At 40.8% G+C, this 19,287-nt stretch overlaps 1 long non-coding RNA gene across 1 annotated transcript; it reads left to right on the top strand.

Annotated features, from left to right (window-relative positions):
• Positions 1-9,521: 9,521 nt before the first annotated feature.
• LOC140486912 (uncharacterized) lies at positions 9,522-11,643 on the top strand. The gene is made up of 2 exons (XR_011962669.1): positions 9,522-9,818; positions 10,663-11,643. It is a non-coding gene; the product is annotated as an uncharacterized lncRNA (long non-coding RNA).
• The last annotated feature ends 7,644 nt before the right edge of the window (positions 11,644-19,287 follow it).

The following is a 19,287-nucleotide window of genomic DNA, read 5'->3' on the forward strand; positions in this document are numbered from 1 at the left end:
GTACAGGATATGGGTTAGGCCACTTTTGGAATACTGCAGTTTTGGTCTCCCTATTATAGGAAGGATGTTGTGAAACTTGAAAGGGTTCAGAAAAGATTTATAAACATTTGACAGGTTGGACAGTTTGAGACATAGGGAGAGATTGAATAGGCTGGGGCTGTTTCCCTGGAGCGTCGGAGGCTGAGGGGTGACCTTGTAGAGGTTTATAAAATCATGAATGGCAAGGATAGGGTAAATAGACAAGGCCTTTTCCCCGGGGTCTGGGAGTTCAAAGCTAGAGGGATAGGCTTAAGATGAGTGCAGAAAGATTTAAAAGGGACCTAAGGGGCAACTTTTACATGCAGAGGGTGGTTTGTGTATGGATTAGTGCCAGCGGAAGAGGTGGAGAATTTTATAATTATAAAACTTTAAAGGCATCTGGATGGGTACATAAATACAAAAGGTTTAGAGGGATATAGGCCAAATGCTGGCAAATGGGACGAGAGTGGTTTAGGAAATCTGTTTGATATGGACAGGTTAGACTAAAAGGTCTGTTTCTGTGCTATACATCTCTATGACTCTATAACAAGGATCATAACATACCAGTTGGCTCATCCTTTGTTGCTTCACTTTGGACAATAGAGACATTGGAATTCAGATGGTGTTAGAAAATTATTAAATCGATCTTGTCCACTTTTACTGTATTATGATTGTTTTTCATCCCCAAGATGAAGAACATTTGCTATCACAAACACTTTATGTAAATAATCCTGACACAGAATGTTTTGAAGTATAAAAATATGTCTTCCATGCAGCCAGGTGGGTCTAAGCAACCATTCAATATGGTCATGGCAGATTGAAAACTTTTACCCATTTTTATCCACCCCATTCCCATAACTGTTTGTAATTTTTGAGAAGATTTATACCTCAGGTTGAGGTTCTGGTTGTAAGTTTGCTTGTTGAGCTGGAAGGTTTGTTTTCAGACGTTTCGTCACCACACTAAGTAACACCATCAGTGAGCCTCTGCTGAAGCACTGGTGTTATGTCCTGCTTTCTATTTATGTGTCTTGGTTTCTTAAGGTGGGTGATATCATTTCTGGCTCTTTCTCTCTGAGGATGGTAGATGGGGTCCAAATTGATGTGTTTATTGATGGAGTTCCGGTTGGAATGCCAGGTCTCTAGGAATTCCCATGCCTCTGTTTAGCTTGTCCTACAATGGATGTGTTGTCTTAGTCAAAGTGGTGTCCTTCATCTCTATGTAAGGATATTAGTGGTAGAGGGTCATGTCTTTTGGTGGCCAGTTGATGTTCATGTATCCCGATGGCTAGTTTTCTGCCTGTTTGTCTGATGTAGTGTTTGTTACAATCCTTTCATGATATTTTGTAAATTACATTCGTTTTGCTGGTTGTTTGTATAGGACACTTTACATTAATTAGCCACTGCTTAAATGTGTTGGTAGGTTTGTGGGCTACCACGACACTAAGGGATCTGAGTGGTCTGGAAGTCATTTCAGAGATGTCTTTGATATAAGGTCATGTGGCTACAATGTATGGAGAACACTGAAAAAGCGAACTGACAGTTTGCAAATACCGACACTTACCAACAGGTGGTGATAGACCTGACCCCACAACTCAAAAACCAAATCACATCCGCATTGAAAAGACTTCAGAAATCAGGACAAATAAACAAGACAGACTTCCAAAAAATGAAATGAGACGGATCCAAAACACCACGCTTCTACAGACTGCCTAAAGTACACAAACCAGTACCCCCCCCACCCCATCACAAATTTGTTCCATTTTGTGATGACAAAGGCATCATTCATGTAGCAGACCCAAAATTTGGGTTGGGTAGTTGGGAGGGAACTCTCTTGAAAACTGAAATACCTAGTAGAAGCCTCATGCCACTCCATTCGCTCCACTCAAGAATTCCTGAACACCATCAAAGACACCAAGATAGAAGAGGATGAAATAATGGTCCCCTTTGATGTAACAACCATGTTCACATCAATTAAAATCAACCTGGCCAAAGAAATATGGACTGCACTACTAGAGGAATCAAGGACACAATCACCAGACAGCACCAATTTCATTCTGGATTAGTGGTGCTGGAAGAGCACAGCAGTTCAGGCAGCATTCAAGGATTTCGAAGCTACTTGGATGCTGCCTGAACTGCTGTGCTCTTCCAGCACCACTAATCCAGAATCTGGTTTCCAGCATCTGCAGTCATTGTTTTTACCAGCACCAACTTCAGCAGCATCTTCAAGCTAGTAGACATGTGCCTCACCATCCACTTCACATTCAATAATAAGACCTGCAAACAAATCAACGGAACACCTATGGGATCACCAATATCAGGGTTCCCAGCAGAAGCAGTAAACCCGAACAAAGAGCCCTCCCAACTACCCAACCCAAACTTTGGGTCTGCTACGTGAATGATACCTTCATCACAAAATAGAACAAATGAGAGAAAACCTACAACACCATCAACAATATCCTTACTGGCACAAAATTCACAAAAGAGGAGGAGAATGACAACAGACTCCCATTCCTAGATGTAGAACAAACAGTTAATGGAGAACTTCAAGCCAGTGTCGATAGGAAAACACACACAGACCAAATACCTAACTACAGAAACAAATCATCCCCACACCCACAAACGCAGCTGTGTTAAGACATTATTTCAATGAGCCACAATGCAGTGCAGCACTCAGGAACTACGAACAGCTGAAGAAAAATTCTATACACCATACTGAGGAAGAACGGTACCCAATAAACACAGTCTGCCAATGTCTCAACAACAAACCCAAACAAGCAGACACATCCACCCAGAAACTCTAGCCTTACATCTTACATCAAAGACATCTCTGAAATGACTTCCAGACCCTTTGGTAGCCCACCAAACTTACCATGATAGCCCACAAACTTACCAACACACATTTAAACACCGGCTAATTAAGCTAAAGGACCCATACAAATACCTAGCAAAACTAATGTAATTTATAAAATACAGGTACCTTGCAAGGATTCTAAAAAACACTACATGGGACAAACAGGCAGAAAACTAGCCACTAGGATACATGAGCACCAACTGTCAAGCAAAATACATGACCTACTATCACTAGTATCCTTACATAGAGATGAAGAAGGACACTACTTTAAATGGGACAACACATCCATCCTGGGACAGGCTAAACAGAGATACACACGGGAATTCCTAGATGCCTGGTATTTTAACCGAAACTCCATCAATTAATACATCGATTTGGACCCCATCTACCAACCTCTGAGAAAAAGAACCAGAAATGATATCACACATCTTAAGAAACCAAGACACATAAATAGAAAGCAGGACATAACACCAGTGCTTCACCAGAGACTCACTGATGATGTTACCTAGTATGGTGATGAATCGTCTGAAAACAAACCTTCCAGCTCAACAAACAAATGTTCATCCAGATCCCCATCACTGTGTACACCATTGGTAATTTGAAATCTATGTTTCTATGTATCTCTACTTTAACATACTTGCAGACTGACCCTCCACAGCCTTCTGGTGTAGAGAATTCCAAGGTTCACACCCTTTCAGTAATAATAGTTTCTCCTCATCTCTGACCCAAATGACATCCTCTTTATTTTTAAACTGTGCTCCGTGGTTCTAGACTCTGCAACCAGGGGAAAAATCTTACCTGCATCTATGCTGTCTATCTCTTTAAATACACTGCAAGTTTTAAATTAGATAATTTCTTATTCTTCAAAACTCAAAATTACAGGCCTAATTTGCCCAATGTCTTTTTAAAGGGCTAACTCCACCATCCCTGAAACAAGTCTGGTCAACTGTTGTTGCATTCTCTCTGTGATAATAATATCTTTCCTGAGATAAGGAGACCATAACTGCAATATTCCAGATGAGGTCTAACCAAACTCTAACACAATTGAAGCAAGACTTCACTCCTGCACTCAAATCCTCTTGTAATAAAGTCTATCATCCCAGCAGCCTTCCTAAAAGCTTGCTGCACCTGCATGTTGATCTTCAGTGATTTGTTGACAAGGACACCCAGGTCCATTCATACATCTAACCTTTCCAACGTCTTACCATTTAGCAAATACTCTGCATATGTTTCTCTCATCAAAGTGGATAACCTCATATTTTTACATTATATTCCATCTGCCACATTCTTGTCCCCTCACTAAGCCTGTATGGTATTGTGGGGAACATTAAAAATGCCTGATGGGAAAATTGGCCATACTCCTAAGTTATAGATCAATAGGTTAAAAAAAGCTGTGGTAAAAGGTCAGAAACAGCATTCATGACACAGGCTGAATGTAAACAAATTCTGCAACCTTGGTAAAACTTCAGTAATCTTCTTAACGGCTTCTCGTATATTTTGAACTGTAGATTTTAGTCTAAACAAAACATCAATACACAGAAACAAAATTATGGAATGATGTGAATGAATGATATTTTGGAAAACCAAAAGGCAAAGTTCAGTGTAATGGATGATTAACATTTCATGATAATTTGTCACTTCTCAGCATATTTAAAAAGTATATAAATGTTATTCTTTCCCTTGTAAAAGTGCAAAAAATCTTGGAGAGTTTGGGATCCTTTGGTTTCCCCCTCTCATGTTATTTTTTTACAAAAACACTGCATACAGAGTTTCTTTTAATAAAGACTGAACGTTTTCGACTTCAAGGTTGTTCTTGAATTTTTCTCTAAGTGTTGGATTGGTCTCACAGATTCCTACTAATTAAAATCCGATTCAACACTGCCCAAATCCTCCTGAAGCCACTTTACATCTTTCTCACAACAGACAGTTCCACTTAGCTTTGTATCATCTGAAAATGTGGAAAGATTACATTTGGTCCACATCTCCAAATCATTCATATAAATCATGAACAGCTCATGCCCAAGTCATACAGTACTAGTCATAGCCTGCAAAAATGAGAATAAACCATTATTTTACTCTGTTTTCTGTCTTTTAATCATTAATCTGTGCTAGTACGGCCTAACAGACTGTAATATACTTAAAAGAGCTTGATTTTGTAATAGGTCATATAGATAAGCCAACCATGTTTGCTGACTGCTTTTAAAGGGAGCAGTTGAAGAAATTCTGAGACAGATACCATCAGGAACATCATCTCAAAATGATTGAATCAGCTGTAAAACATTAATAGAGTTAGTTTGACAGTGAGAGGACTCTTTCCCCCATTCTACATCAACATCAAGTTCACCCAAAAGCCAAACTTCTGGCATTCAATTCCAAGAAATTTTGTGGCTCACCTAGAATTGCTGCTTTTGTATGATCTTCATTCCAGCTAAAACATCAAACTACAGGTCTAATACAGAAGAGAATGAAATACTTTCAAATTGTCACCATACAGTTTGTTCCTTCATCTGTATCAAATCTTTGTGTGTGTGAGCTATTGTGCTTTAACACCAGAGACAGGAGGTTAGACCACATTGCTTGGTAAACTTACTGTTCTATTTGACATGATCATGGCTGATCTTAGGCTTCAGCTCCACCATTCTGCCTCCACTATATTCCTTAATTTCTTCCGAGTCCAAAAGTCTGCCTGCATCAAACTTAAATATATTCAACAATAGGTTATCCACAAATCTCTGGGAAGGAGCATTCCATAGATTCACCTTTTGCGTGGGATCCTTTCTCCCCACCTCAGTTCCTAAATGATTGGCCCCTTTTTCTAAGACTATGCCCCAGTTTTACATTCCTCAATCAGTGGAAATAATCTCTCATCATTTACCCTAACCCTAGTCCCTTCAGGATCATGAATGTCTCAATAAGAGCATTTCTCATTCTTCTAAAATCTAGAGAATTTAGACCCAATTTACTCATGCTGTAATTATAGGACAAAGCCTTCATACCAGGGACCAATGTAGTGAACATTCACTGTACTCTTTTGTAAATGGGAAAATCAAAACTGCATATAGTACTACAGATGTGGTCTCACTGAAACTCGATGCAATTGTAACACAACTTTTTTTATTGCTGTACGCAAAGGCCGATATGCCATTTCCCATCTTTCTTACATGCTATACCTGCTGGCTTTTTCATTCTTTGTATGGGTGCACGGAAGTCTTTTTGAACATCAACACTTTCAAGTTGTACACCTTTAAAAAAAGTTCTACTTTATACAACTAGAGGGAGTAACTTCATAATTCCCTAATTTATAATCCACCTGCCCCTGCCATCTTTTCATCCACACTCTTAATTTCTCTATATCACTTTGCAGCCTCGCTGTATCCTTTCCACAACTTAACTTTGCACAAAGATTTTTACAATTAGCAAATGACTATATGTTATTCACTGCATCTTCATCCAATTCATTAATATAAATTGTAAATATCGGAGGACCCAGTTCTGATCTTTGCAGCTTTCTGTTATTCCTACCTGCCAACTTGAAAATGCCCTGCTTATGCCTGCTCTCTGCTGCCTGTCCATTAAATAATCTTCTTTCTATTCTAATATATTACGCTCAACCCTATGAGATTTTTCTCTTGCCCATTCTTTTGTGAGACAAATTACCAATTGCTTTTTGGAAACCTAGGAATACCACATCTACTAGTTGCTCTTTATCTACTTAGTTACATTCTCAAAAAAAACTCTAATAACAATTTGTCAAACAGGATGTTCCTTTTAAAAAACACATTATCCTATTCTATATCATGATTCTAATCCTGTCATGTTTTTGTACGTGCATTAAGATTTCCTTTGTATTAGATTCTAGCAACATCTCACCACACCAACCACACCACCCCCCACCTCGGCCAAGAACAACTGACGTTAGGCTAATTGGTCTGTACTGTTACTTTCACTTCTTTTTTCAAAAGCAGTGATTGGAAGCTAACTTCCAATCTGAAATTCAAATGTTTATATATCTAAGGAATGTAAGAAGATTCTAGCAAGCGCATCAATACAGTCAATATTAAAAGTAGAAAATTTAAAAGCAGTAAACTATCAAACACAAAGGAATCTTAATGATACTTAATGATCAAGAATATCTGCTTATCACTTCTAAGGGACAGTTTATATATTTTTATGAAGGTTGATATGATTGTGGTACCCTACATTGCTAAACATCTGTGAAACCTTTAGGGTATAGGTTTGCTCGCTGGGCTGTAGGTTTGATATCCAGACGTTTCATTACCTGGCTAGGTAACATCATCAGTGGCGACCTCCAAGTGAAGCGAAGCTGTTGTCTCCTGCTTTCTATTTATATGTTTGTCCTGGATGGGGTTCCTGGGATTAGTGGTGATGTTATTTCCTGTTCATTTTCTAAGGGGTTGATAGATGGTATCTAGATCTATGTGTTTGTTTATGGCGTTGTGGTTGACAACGGAGACAACGGAGAACTACAAACCTGAGTATACAGAAAACCGACAAACACTGACCAAATACTTAACTACACCAGCAATCATCCCAACACACACAAACGAAGCTGTATCAGAACACTATTCCAATGAGCCACCTCACACTGCAGCACAGACGAACTTCGGAAAACAGAGGAGAACAACCAATACAATGTATTCAAGAAGAATGGATACTCCAAAAATACAGTCCGCAGATTCCTCAAGAACAAACCACGACAAGCCAACCAAACACAGCCAAAAACCCTAACCACCTTACCATACATCAAAGAAATTTCAGAAATGACAGCCAGACTACTAAGACCCCTCGGAATCCTAGTAGCACACAAATCCATCAACACTCTCAAACAAAAACTAACAAACTCAAAAGACCCAGCACAACCCATGGACAAAACCAACGTCGTCTACAAAATTCCATGCAAGGACTGCCAGAAACACTATTAGGACAAACAGGAAGAAAATTAGCCACCAGGATACACGAACACCAGCTAGCCATTAAAAGACACGACCCTCTCTCCTTCATAGCCCTACACATGGAGGAAGAAAACCACCATTTCAACTGGGACAACACATCTATCCTGGGACAGGCTAAGCAAAGACATGCCAGAGAATTCCTAGAGGCCTGGCACTTCAACCACAACGCCATAAACAAACACATAGATCTAGATACCATCTATCAACCCCTCAGAAGATGAACAGGAAATGACATCACTACAAACCCCAGGAACCCCATCCAGGACAAACATATAAATAGAAAGCAGGAGACAACAGCTTCGCTTCACTTGGAGGTCGCCACTGATGATGTTATCTAGCCAGGTATGAAACGTCTGGATATCAAACCTACAGCTCAGCGAGCAAACCTACACCCTAAACCGAACCTGAGCTACAAACCTTGCAAAAATCTGTGAAACCTTTTGCTAAGGAAACGCAGATACAGTATAAAACCGAATCATACAATGACATATACGAGGTACTTTACTGCAATTAATAAACACGGAAAAAAAGTTGAATTTGGGGTATTTCTGGGCTGAATGGCTCAATAGTTAATAAATTTCTTGAGTTTCAGGAAACTGCTCACACTCACCTCCACTTCAACTTACTTAAAAGGGTTAAAGAAAAAAAAATCCATTGACTTTTAAACTTGGAAGTTTAATGCTAGATTCTTTTTGTTAAACAAAAGTATTAAGGGATATAAGCCAATGGCAGGAATGTGGAGATAGGGCGCAGATCAGCCATGATCTGGCTGAAAAGTAGAATAAGCTCAAGGGGCTGAATAGCCTACGTCCTGTGTTCCTAAACATAGATTAACAGTATCGGCAATTTGCCTGTATAATTTTAGGTTGCTGCTGACATATACCATGCACTCACCAACAAAATGTTCATCCTATTTACTTTAAAGGAAATCCCAGAACAATTTTCTTTAGACTCTGTAACAGAAAAGTAGCATTTATTGTCATCTTATCTGTTTTCCTTAAACGAATTTAAGCCCCATTTGAGCAACTAATCTTGTCTGATCCTACAGTGCACATTGACATATCAACCACAAAGATGTCAATTTTAAGTGGGAGTCGTGTCATGTGATTAAACAACTTGCTTCTTTAATGCAGTTAAACATCCCAAACTATGTCACAACAGTTGTGTAACAAAGTCTGCCAGTATTAGCAGTTCAGTTTGACACTACATACTGAGGGAGATTTGATGGATGGTCATGTGCCTTGTCATATGTCAGAGCGCACATAGCCCATGAGCAAATAAGGAAAATAAAACAAGTCATTAAAATAAACACTGACATTTTAAGACATGTCACCATAACCTATGGCCAGAGGTTTTCAGCAATTCAGACTCCAGACTGTCAACAGACACAGCCCTCTCAGAAATGGCAACCCTATTTTTGATTCACAGAGTTAAATGTGACTGATTAGTCACCTTTCAGTGTGAGATCTTACAAAATACTATTGTTTTTTTTAAACCTAGGAACTTGCAGCTACCGTCCAGCTTGATACTTGACAGTGGCTGACCCCTGACCCGTGCTGACCTCCTGACGCCAAGAAGATGGCGGCGGCGGGGGGGGGGGCTTCTTGTTTCAGGGTCAGGCCCCGGGGTCACGGGGGTGGGGCCAGGCCCCGGGGTCACGGGAGGCGGGGCCAGGTCACGGGGTCAGTAAAGGGTTGTCCACGCCGTGGTGAGAGAAGGGGTCCTCTGAGGCACGGCCGAGTCCCGAGGTGGCGGGGAAGTGGCTCTCAGGGAGCGGGGTCGGATCCCTCAGTGGACGAGGCCGAACCCACAAGGGGCACGACCGTTTCCCGAGAGGGTGGGACCGCGAACCCCCCCACTCCACGGGGGGCGCGGGTCCGTGTCCTCGGGGCAATGGCGGTTCTGAGCTCGGTGACGGTTGAGGAGAATAACGGCGATGTCGTCACGTTTCTCAGGGCCCGAAGGTGAATCGAACGGTAATTATGTCTTAATATCAAATATGTATAAAAATAAATATTATACCAGCGAAATCAGTCTTTGAAAATGTGTAATAAAAACGAGAATCATTCCCTGCCTCTCGGTGTGGTGTATTGGGGGAGGATGTGTGGGGTCAGGGTTGGGGATAAGGATGGGGGTTGGGTTGGGAGTTGGTTGGGGAGGATGTGTGGGGTCAGGGTTGGGGATAAGGATGGGGGTTGGGTTGGGAGTTGGTTGGGGAGGATGTGTGGGGTCAGGGTTGGGGATAAGGATGGGGGTTGGGTTGGGAGTTGGTTGGGGAGGATGTGTGGGGTTAGGGTTGGGGATAAGGATGGGGGTTGGGTTGGGAGTTGGTTGGGGAGGATGTGTGGGGTTAGGGTTGGGGATAAGGATGGGGGTTGGGTTGGGAGTTGGTTGGGGAGGATGTGTGGGGTTAGGGTTGGGGATAAGGATGGGGGTTGGGTTGGGAGTTGGTTGGGGGAGGATGTGTGGGGTTAGGGTTGGGGATAAGGATGGGGGTTGGGTTGGGAGTTGGTTGGGGGAGGATGTGTGGGGTTAGGGTTGGGGATAAGGATGGGGGTTGGGTTGGGAGTTGGTTGGGGGAGAGGGTGTGGGGATGGGGGTTGGGGATAAGGATGGGGGTTGGGTTGGGAGTTGGTTGGGGGAGAGGGTGTGGGGATGGGGGTTGGTGTTGGTGTTGGGGTTGGGGTTGGGGTTGGTTGGGGGGGTGGGGTGTTGAGTTGTGGGGGTGGGTCTGAAGGTTTGGTTAATGTTCTGAATCCACTGGCCATTTTTCAGAATGGGACTGGACCCAACATGTTAACTCTGTTTCTCTCTCCACAGATGCTGCCAGACCTGCTGGGTTTCTTCAGAATTGATGATTTTGTTTCAGATTTCAGTTCTGCTGATGTTTGTTTTAATTATTTGAGGATTTCATTAATTATTTGAGGGTTGATCTTATGGGGGTGTGAGATCGGGGTTAGTGTGCTGTGGCCAGCATTTCCTCACATTTTCTAACCAGTTTTGCAGACCTTTGCCAGTATATAACAGTGACTTCTGGAACAGCTAGAGAATGCCACAATCAACAAGTCAACAATTGCTTGGGCCTTGGAGTATGTGTCTAGTTTATTTCTGATTTATTTCTTAGTGAAATGCCTTAACTAAGCAAAGTCAACCTGCCTGGTTTAATATTGAAAAAAGGCTTGGCTGTTAACAGTTGCATTCTCCTTGGCAATGTCTTGACCAATCACAATCTATTCATTAGATAATCATCACTCTCCTCTTTTACTATATAAATATCGTTTTCCCTTTTATGTAGCATTTCTTGCTAATTGACTTGGTGAGTGCAAGCTGAAATGTTTTGAGAAATGTCTTTTTTTCAGCAATGTTCAAGTCAATATTTGTCAAAATCATTACTAGAGGGACAAACAGCCCGAGGAATTTGTAAAATCTCAGCCTTTGGATGCACAGTGACTGAAAGCCTTAGACTGTGAATATTCCCCCAACTCCTTTGTGAAATCTTCCTCAACCTTGTATACTTCCCTCCGTTCATGTTCTTGGACCTTGGAATGTGTCAATCTGCAACACTGTCGTGGAGAATTCATTATTCCCGAGGATAGGGACCAGAATTAGTCAGCTGGGAGAGGACTCTTTCCCCCATTCTACTTCAACATCAAATTTGCCCAAAAGCCAAACTTCTGGCATTCAGTTCCACGAAATTTTGTGGCTCACAAAGAATTGCTGCTTTTATAAGATCTTCATTCCACCTAAAACATCAACCTACAGGTCTAATACGGAAGAGAATAAAATAATTTCGAATTGTCACCATACTGTTCGTTGCTTCATTTGTATCAAATGTTTGTGTGTGTGAGCTGTTGTGTTTTAATACAAGAGACAGGAGATTAGTAAACCTGCTGTTCTATTCACCATGATCATGGCTGATCTTAGGCTTCAATTCCACCATCCTGCCAAAAGAATGATGATTGTGAAAGAATTTTGTGGAGCGCTTAATATGAGTGATGGTTTGGGAAAAGTTTGGATTATTTTGGAGGCTGAGAGATCAGCAAACAATCAGTCTGAGCACGCTGAATTATTTATCCCTCCCTTATCCAATACATCTTTAACTTCAAGTTAGTCATACAGAGGTCAATGAAAAAATCCTCATCATTTGATCCTTTCTATGCGCCCAGAATCTAAGCATTACTGCACTCTGCCCTGAATATTGCTGCCCTGGGGAAGAGACAGTGACAGACTGCCTGGAATGCGTCAATGCGAAGAAGTTGTGGAAAGAGATGCAGTCACTCTATTTATTTGCTGACTTGTGGGATATCCATCAAGACAAATCGTTATTTACAGGCATCAGGGTAATAAGTTAGCAAAGGACAGCCTTTGGTCTGCAAGGAACATGCTGGTCTCCTACAATAAGAAGCTGTTGCAACTGTCACATGTCCTGGCCGAGAACACAGTGTTGAAGTTGCACATTTATTGCTGCATGATGATGGGGAATGACCACAATTTGGTGCCCTCCTGTCATTCCACATTGAGGGGCTGGACTCTGTGTAAAACCGTTAGCTTATAAATATAGCAGATGTTTTAGTTGAAACAAACTGTACCTTGAATGAAACTCAGTTGAAATGCAATTACATGATTTGAAAAATTAAATGTTCCAGCACCAAGCACAAAATGTTATTGAAAGTGTCATTACAGAATGTACTTCCTTAAAGGAATACATTGAGTGTGCACTGAATCAATTCAAGATGGAGGACTGGAAAAAGTTGTGGCGATAAGAGCGGCTTTTTTGAGGTATTTTAGATGTTGGAGGTGATTTCCTCAAATTCCAGAAGCAGCAATCACTGTTTTGGAACTTTGAGAAGAGAAAGATCAAAACAACCACACATTTAAAAGAAGGAAGACAGACAAAAAGCATTGACCACATGGTCAGCGAGGGACAGAGAGAAAGAAATCTACACTGCTAATTGACACAACAGTGAATCTGCACAGTTACTGTCTTTGACTGTTTGAGTTCTTGTTTCTCTGGACATCGGACTGCATCTCGGAAAAATGCACAAACAGTGAAACTCACAGCTGGCCTTGGAGGAACCTGTATGGGGTAGCTCACAGCACAGGAACACATGAGTGCATAGTTTTTAACATGTAACCTTGCTGTAAGTCTACAGTAGTGAGTAGAGTAGTTTCTTTCTTAATTATATGTTTTATTGAGCTCTGTCTCTTGATTAAACTTTAAAACACATACCAGGAGTACTAAGTTAGCCTGGAGCACTCTCTTTTAGATCAAAATGATGGTGGTATTTTCTGGGTCTGTAGATTGTGAAGGAGCAAATATGGCCTTTAGTAGAATGATATGCTCTTCCTGTCGGACGTGGGAGTTTAGGGAGAGTTTCCATGTTACTGATGATTATGTCTACAGGAAGTATCTTTGGTTGTGAATCTTATCATAATGCATGGATCGGTTAGAGAAACAGTTAGAGGCAATGAGAAATTTACAGGAGCTGGGGGTGTGATGGATGGCATTATAGTAAGGGAGAAAAGCTGCAGATATAGTCAGGTAGATGAGTTAACTCCAGGAAAGGAAGGAAGGGTAGGCAGGTAGTGCAGCAGTCTTATGTGGCTATCTCCATTTCAAACAAGTATGCTGTTTTGGAAAATGTAGAGGGCGATGGACTCTGAATGTAGCATGAACAGCCACGTTTTTAATATCGAGACTGGCTCTAATGTAATGAGGGGTATGTCAGAGGCACTCTCAGACTGAGGCCAGCAACAAAAAATCAGAATGGTGTGTTGCCTCCTTGGTGGCAGGATCAAGGATGTCTCCGAGAGGATGCAAAATGTTCTCAAAGGGGAGAGGGACCAGCAGAAGGTCACTAAATGCATTGGAACTAATGACATAGGAAGGGAAAAGGATGAGATTCTGAAGGGAGAATATAGAAAGTTAGACAGGAATTTAAAAAGGAGGTCCTTGAGGGTAGTAATATCTAGATAACTCCTGATGCTATGAGTTAGTGAGGGTAGGAATAGGGGAGTAGAGCAGATGAATGTGTGGCTGAGGAACTGGTGCAGGGGAGAAGGGTTCACATTTTTGGATCATTGGAATCTCTTCTGGGGTGGAAGTGACCTGTACAAGAAGGGTGGAATACACCAGAAGTGGAAGGGGACTATTATACTGGCAAGGAGATTTGCTAGAGCTGCTTGAGAGGATTTAAAATAGTACGGTTGGTTTGCGGGGGTGGGGGAATCTCAGGAAAATAGAGAGGAAAGAGATCAATCTGAGAGTGGTACAGTTGAGAAAAGGAGCGAGTCAAACAGTCAGAGCTGGCCAGAACAAAGCAGAGAACAAGGTAGCACCGATAAATTAAACTGCATTTACTTCAATGTAAGAGGCCTACCAGGGAAGGTAGGTGAACTCAGGGCATGGTTAGGGACATGGGACTGGGATATGACAGCAATTACAGAAACCTGACTCAGGGATGGACAGGACTAGCAGCTTAATGTTCCAGGATACAAATGCTCAGGGAAGGATCGAAAGGAGTCAAGAGAGGAGGGGAGTGGTGTTTTTGATAAGGGATAGCATTACTGCTATATTTGGGGAGGATATTCCTGGAAATACATCCAGGGAAATTACTTGGGTGGAACTGAGAAGTAAGAAAGGGATGATCATTTTATTTGGATTGTATTATAGACCCTCTAATAGTCAATGGGAAATTGAGAAGCAAATTTGAAAGGAGATTTCAATTATGTGTAAGAATAATAGAGTGGTTATGGTAGGGGATTTTAACTTTCCGAACAAAGACTGGGACTGTCATAGTGTTAAGGGTTTAGATGCAGAGGAATTTGTTAAGTGTGTATAAGAAAATTTTCTGATTCAGTATATGGGTGAACCTACTAGAGGAGATACAAAACTTGATCTACTCTTAGGAAATAAGGCAGGGCAGGTGACTGAGGTGTCATTGGGAGAGCACTTTGGGGCCAGTGACCATAAATCCATTAGTTTTAAAATTGTATGGAAAAGGATAGACCAGATCTAAAAGTTGAAGTTCTAAATTGGAGAAAGGCCAATTTTGACGGTAATAGGCAAGGATTTTCAAAAGCTGATTGGGGGTAGATGTTCACAGGTAAAGGGACGGCTGGAAAATGGGAAGCCTTCAGAAATGAGATAATGAGAGATCAGAGACAGTATTTTCCTGTTAGGGTGAAAGGAAAGGCTGGTAGGTGGAGGAAGTGCTGGATGATGAGAAAAATTGAGGGTTTGGTTAAGAGAAAGAAGGAAACGTATGTCAGGTATAGACAACAGAGATCGAGTGAATCTTAAGAGTATAAACACAATAGGAGTATACATAAGAGGGAAATCAGGAGGGCAATAATGGGATGTGAGATAGCTTTGGCAAATAGGGTGAAGGAGAATCCAATGGGATTTTATAAATACATTAAGGACAAAAAAGGTAACTAGGGAGAGAATAGGGTCGCTCAAAGATCAGCAAAACAGCCTATGTGTGGAGCGACAGGAGATACAAAATGAGTATTTTGCATCAATGTTTACTGTGGAGAAGGACATGGACAATATAGTCACAGGTGAGGCGCCAGAATGCTGGAGGTTTGCTAACGTGCTGTCATTATCTAAGAAAGGTGGTAAGGAAAGGCGAGGGAACTAAAGAACAGTGAGCCTGACATCAGTGGTGGACAACTTGTTGGAGGGAATTCTGAGGGACAGGATTTGCATATATTTGGAAAGGCGAGGATTGATTAGGGATAGTCAACATCGTGCGTGGGAATTCATGTCTCATGAACTTGATTGAGTTTTTTGAAAGAGTAACAAAAGAGGATTGATCAGGGCAGAGCAGTAACGTGATCTTTATGGACTTCAGTATGGTGTTCAACAAGGTTCCTCATGTGAAACTGTTTAGCAAGGTTAGATGTTATGAAATACGGGGAAAACTAGTGCTTTGGATACAGAACTGGCTCAAAGGTAAAAGACAGAGGGTAGTGGTGGAGGTTGCTTTTCAAATTGGAGGCCTATGACCAGTGGAGTGCCATAAGGATCGGGTGCTGGGTCCACGACTTTTCGTCATTTATATAAATGATTTGGACGTGAGCATAAGAGGTATAGTTAGTAAGTTTGCAGATGACACCAAAATTGAAGGTGTAGTGGACAGCGAATAAGGTACAACGGGATCAGGATCAGATGAGCCAATGGGCCGAGGAGTGGCCGATGGAGTTTAATTTAGGTAAAAGTGAGGTTCTGCATTTTGGAAAAGTAAATCAGGGCAGGACCTATACACTTAACGGTAAGGTCCTGAGCAGTGTTGCTGCATAAAGAGAACTTGGAGAGCAGGTTCATAGTTCCTTGAAAGTGGAGACGCAGATGGATAGGATAGTGAAGAATGTGTTTGGTATGCTTTCCTTTATTAGCCAGAGCATTGAGTAAAGGAGTTGGGAGATCATGTTGTGGCTGTACAGGACATTGGTTAGGCCACTTTTGGAATATTACATGCAATTCTGGTCTCCTTCCTATCAGAAGGATGTTTTGAAACTTGAATGGATTCAGAAAAGATTTACAAAGGTGTTGCCAGGGTTGGAGGATTTGAGCTATAGGAAGAGGCTGAATAGGTTAGGGCTGTTTTCCCTTGAGCGTAGGAGGCTGAGGGGTAATCTGATAGAGGTTTATAAAATCATGAAGGGCATGTATAGGGTAAATAGACAAGGTTTTTCCCTGAGGTGGGGGAGTCCAGACTCAGAGGGCATAGGTTCAGGGTGAGAGGGGAAAGATATAAAAGAGATCTAAGGGGCAAACCTTTCACACACAGAGTGGTGTGTGTATTGAGGGTGCTGCCAGCAGAAGTGGTGGAGGCTGGTACAGTTCCAACATTTAAAAGGCATCTGGATGGGTATATGAAAAAGAAGGGTTTGGAGGGATATGGGCCGGGTGCTAGCAAGTGGGACTTGATTAGGTTGGGATATCTGGTCAGCGTGGACGAGTTAGACCGAAGGTTCTGTTTCCGTGCTGTACATCTCTATGACAAGCAGTGGGCTAATCCTGTGCTGGGAGAACCTGTTCCTTCCAAACATTTACTTTAATCATCAAATTTGTAAAAGTCCATCACAAAATATTTTGATTTGAAAATCTCACATGGTGTATCAAAGTTCATCCTGTCTTCATACAATATGTGCCACTCTTAGGAGCTTCAATACAATTGTAATAGCCTTAATGTTTTCAATAATCATTGCAATTCAGCCTGAAGGCAAAATATTTCCAATTGAAAATAGCAAGAGTAATACATTTTTCTCTTTAAACATGTTTATGCACAGCATAAAAGTTGCCTTAATGCAATTTCAATATTTCTAATCATATAGCAAAAGTTTGCCAGGAGCAATCAGGAAAAGTATTTTACAGAATTTGTTATCATAATCAAATTATTCTAGTAAGTGGACCATTATAAATTGTACATCATACCAGCAATCTCAAACACAGTTGAAGACATTTCAAACAATTCTAATCAAGGACACATTGCATTGATTGTTTTAGAAGGTTCAGTTTGGTCGGGATATATCAATTCTGCTATCACAAGGGAACTCAATTCGGTTAGTAAAAACTGGTGTAGCCCTTAAAACGTAAACAATGCTTGTATCTAAATTTATGCTAAAAAGTGAAAAAAAAAAGCTTCAAGAGATTTCTACGGCTGTCAGCCCTAAGCCAAACTTGTATAAAATTCAAACTTAAGAGCACAACATTCAAATTACATAAATTTATGTAGGTTTTAATTCTAAATTTAAAATTTATTTCATATGTCAAAAGTGGGAGCCTTTAAAGGTGTATTTCAAATTGATGGTACCTTTAACTGTTTTGTACTAATCACTGTTCATGAACAATTTCATGTATGTTATAACATCCAACCACAACACATTCAACCAACTGTTACATTCTGAAACAGCATATTAGTTGCATTGATTCATTAGGCGACATACAATAACAGAGCATTAATGTACGCGGAGACTGCTCTACACACATTATGCATTTTTAACCTTATTTATGGTTAACTAAAAATAACCAGTCTTTTCCAGTTTAGGAGGTTATGAGCCTTAAAATTGCATTGCCGTTACCCTCCATTTTAAATTTTCCATTATTAATGTACTGACCAAAATGCCTCTTCTTTCCATCAAAGAAGACCTTATTTCAAAGAGCTTAGTGCAATGATATGACTTGCATCAATTTGTCTGTTTTATATAATCCTGTGCTGGGAGAACCTGTTCCTTCCAAATATTTACTTTAATCATAAAATTTGTAAAAGTCCATCACAAAATATTTTGATTTGAAAATCTCACATGGTGTATCAAAATTCAACCTGTCTTCAGGTAACTAGCAGCTGTTGCACTTCAGCTCGATCTGTTGTGGCTCAGGGTTTAAGGACCAATTGCATTCAGAGATGTTCATCCTTTAGCCCCTCATTTGGAAAGTTGGCCTTAGTGAGTTGATCTGAAAAGCAAGCTTGGCTTCACAGTTGAGTTTGTCACTTTTCATCCACAAATGAGGCCGCACAAGTCTTAACTTCAAATGAAGAAACTGCTGGTGTGTAGGAGTGGAGTCAAGCTGACAGTGGAACTTTGAGATAAAAGCCTGATGAACGCATCTCAGATTGAGCTCAGTTGGAGCAACAGCTAAACCCTAACAGAAACCCTGCCAGAATTTGAAATGGCTGACAAAAAGGACATCAACATACAAGTAAGAGCTGTTGGTACTTACTGGTAGTGGTCAAGATTATTTTCAAATGTTATAGAGGTACTGTACCTTTAAGAGAGTTGAAAAGCTAGCAAGGACTTGGAGACGTACAGAGAGCCCAGAACAGGGTAACATTTGATCAAAACAGCTAGCAGTAGCTGGGTTGCCATGAAACAAAAGCAAATTCAAATTCAATCAGTTTAAATTATGCCCCAAGATACCAAACTCCAATCAAGTTTGAATTTAGTATTTTGGTAGTATTAAAACCAATGAAACAATCCAATGTTTTGGGGTATAAAACCGGACATTTTGAATAGTCAATGGAAGAACTGCCACGGAGACTGCTAGGTCAAGAGCTGTCATAAAGGTACCTGTCGGGGGAAGGAATTTTCACAGAAAACATTGAGGCAACCTACAGAGAAGAATCTACAAAGAAGACTCGGCCAAGCTGACTTGTTTTGAAATGTGATTTTTTTCATAAATCTTAATCAGGACTTTTTATCAGACTAGTATTGTAGAGTGCAAGGTAAAAGATAGGTTCAAGACAAAGGAGCTATATAACAGTTGTTAGTTTTAATATTCTCTGTTAGACTTAAAGAAAAAAGTTGTTAATTTTTACTTTAAATAGTGACCTCTGGGATAGCTCTTTGCCTCTCATATCAACAGATTACAGCATGGGGTGCATCTTTTCTGTGTTGCTAGTTTAATTTAGCAGAGGGGTTTGCCCCATATTGTAACAG

This window comes from Chiloscyllium punctatum, chromosome 16, assembly GCF_047496795.1.
Source record: "Chiloscyllium punctatum isolate Juve2018m chromosome 16, sChiPun1.3, whole genome shotgun sequence".
Taxonomy (NCBI): domain Eukaryota; kingdom Metazoa; phylum Chordata; class Chondrichthyes; order Orectolobiformes; family Hemiscylliidae; genus Chiloscyllium; species Chiloscyllium punctatum.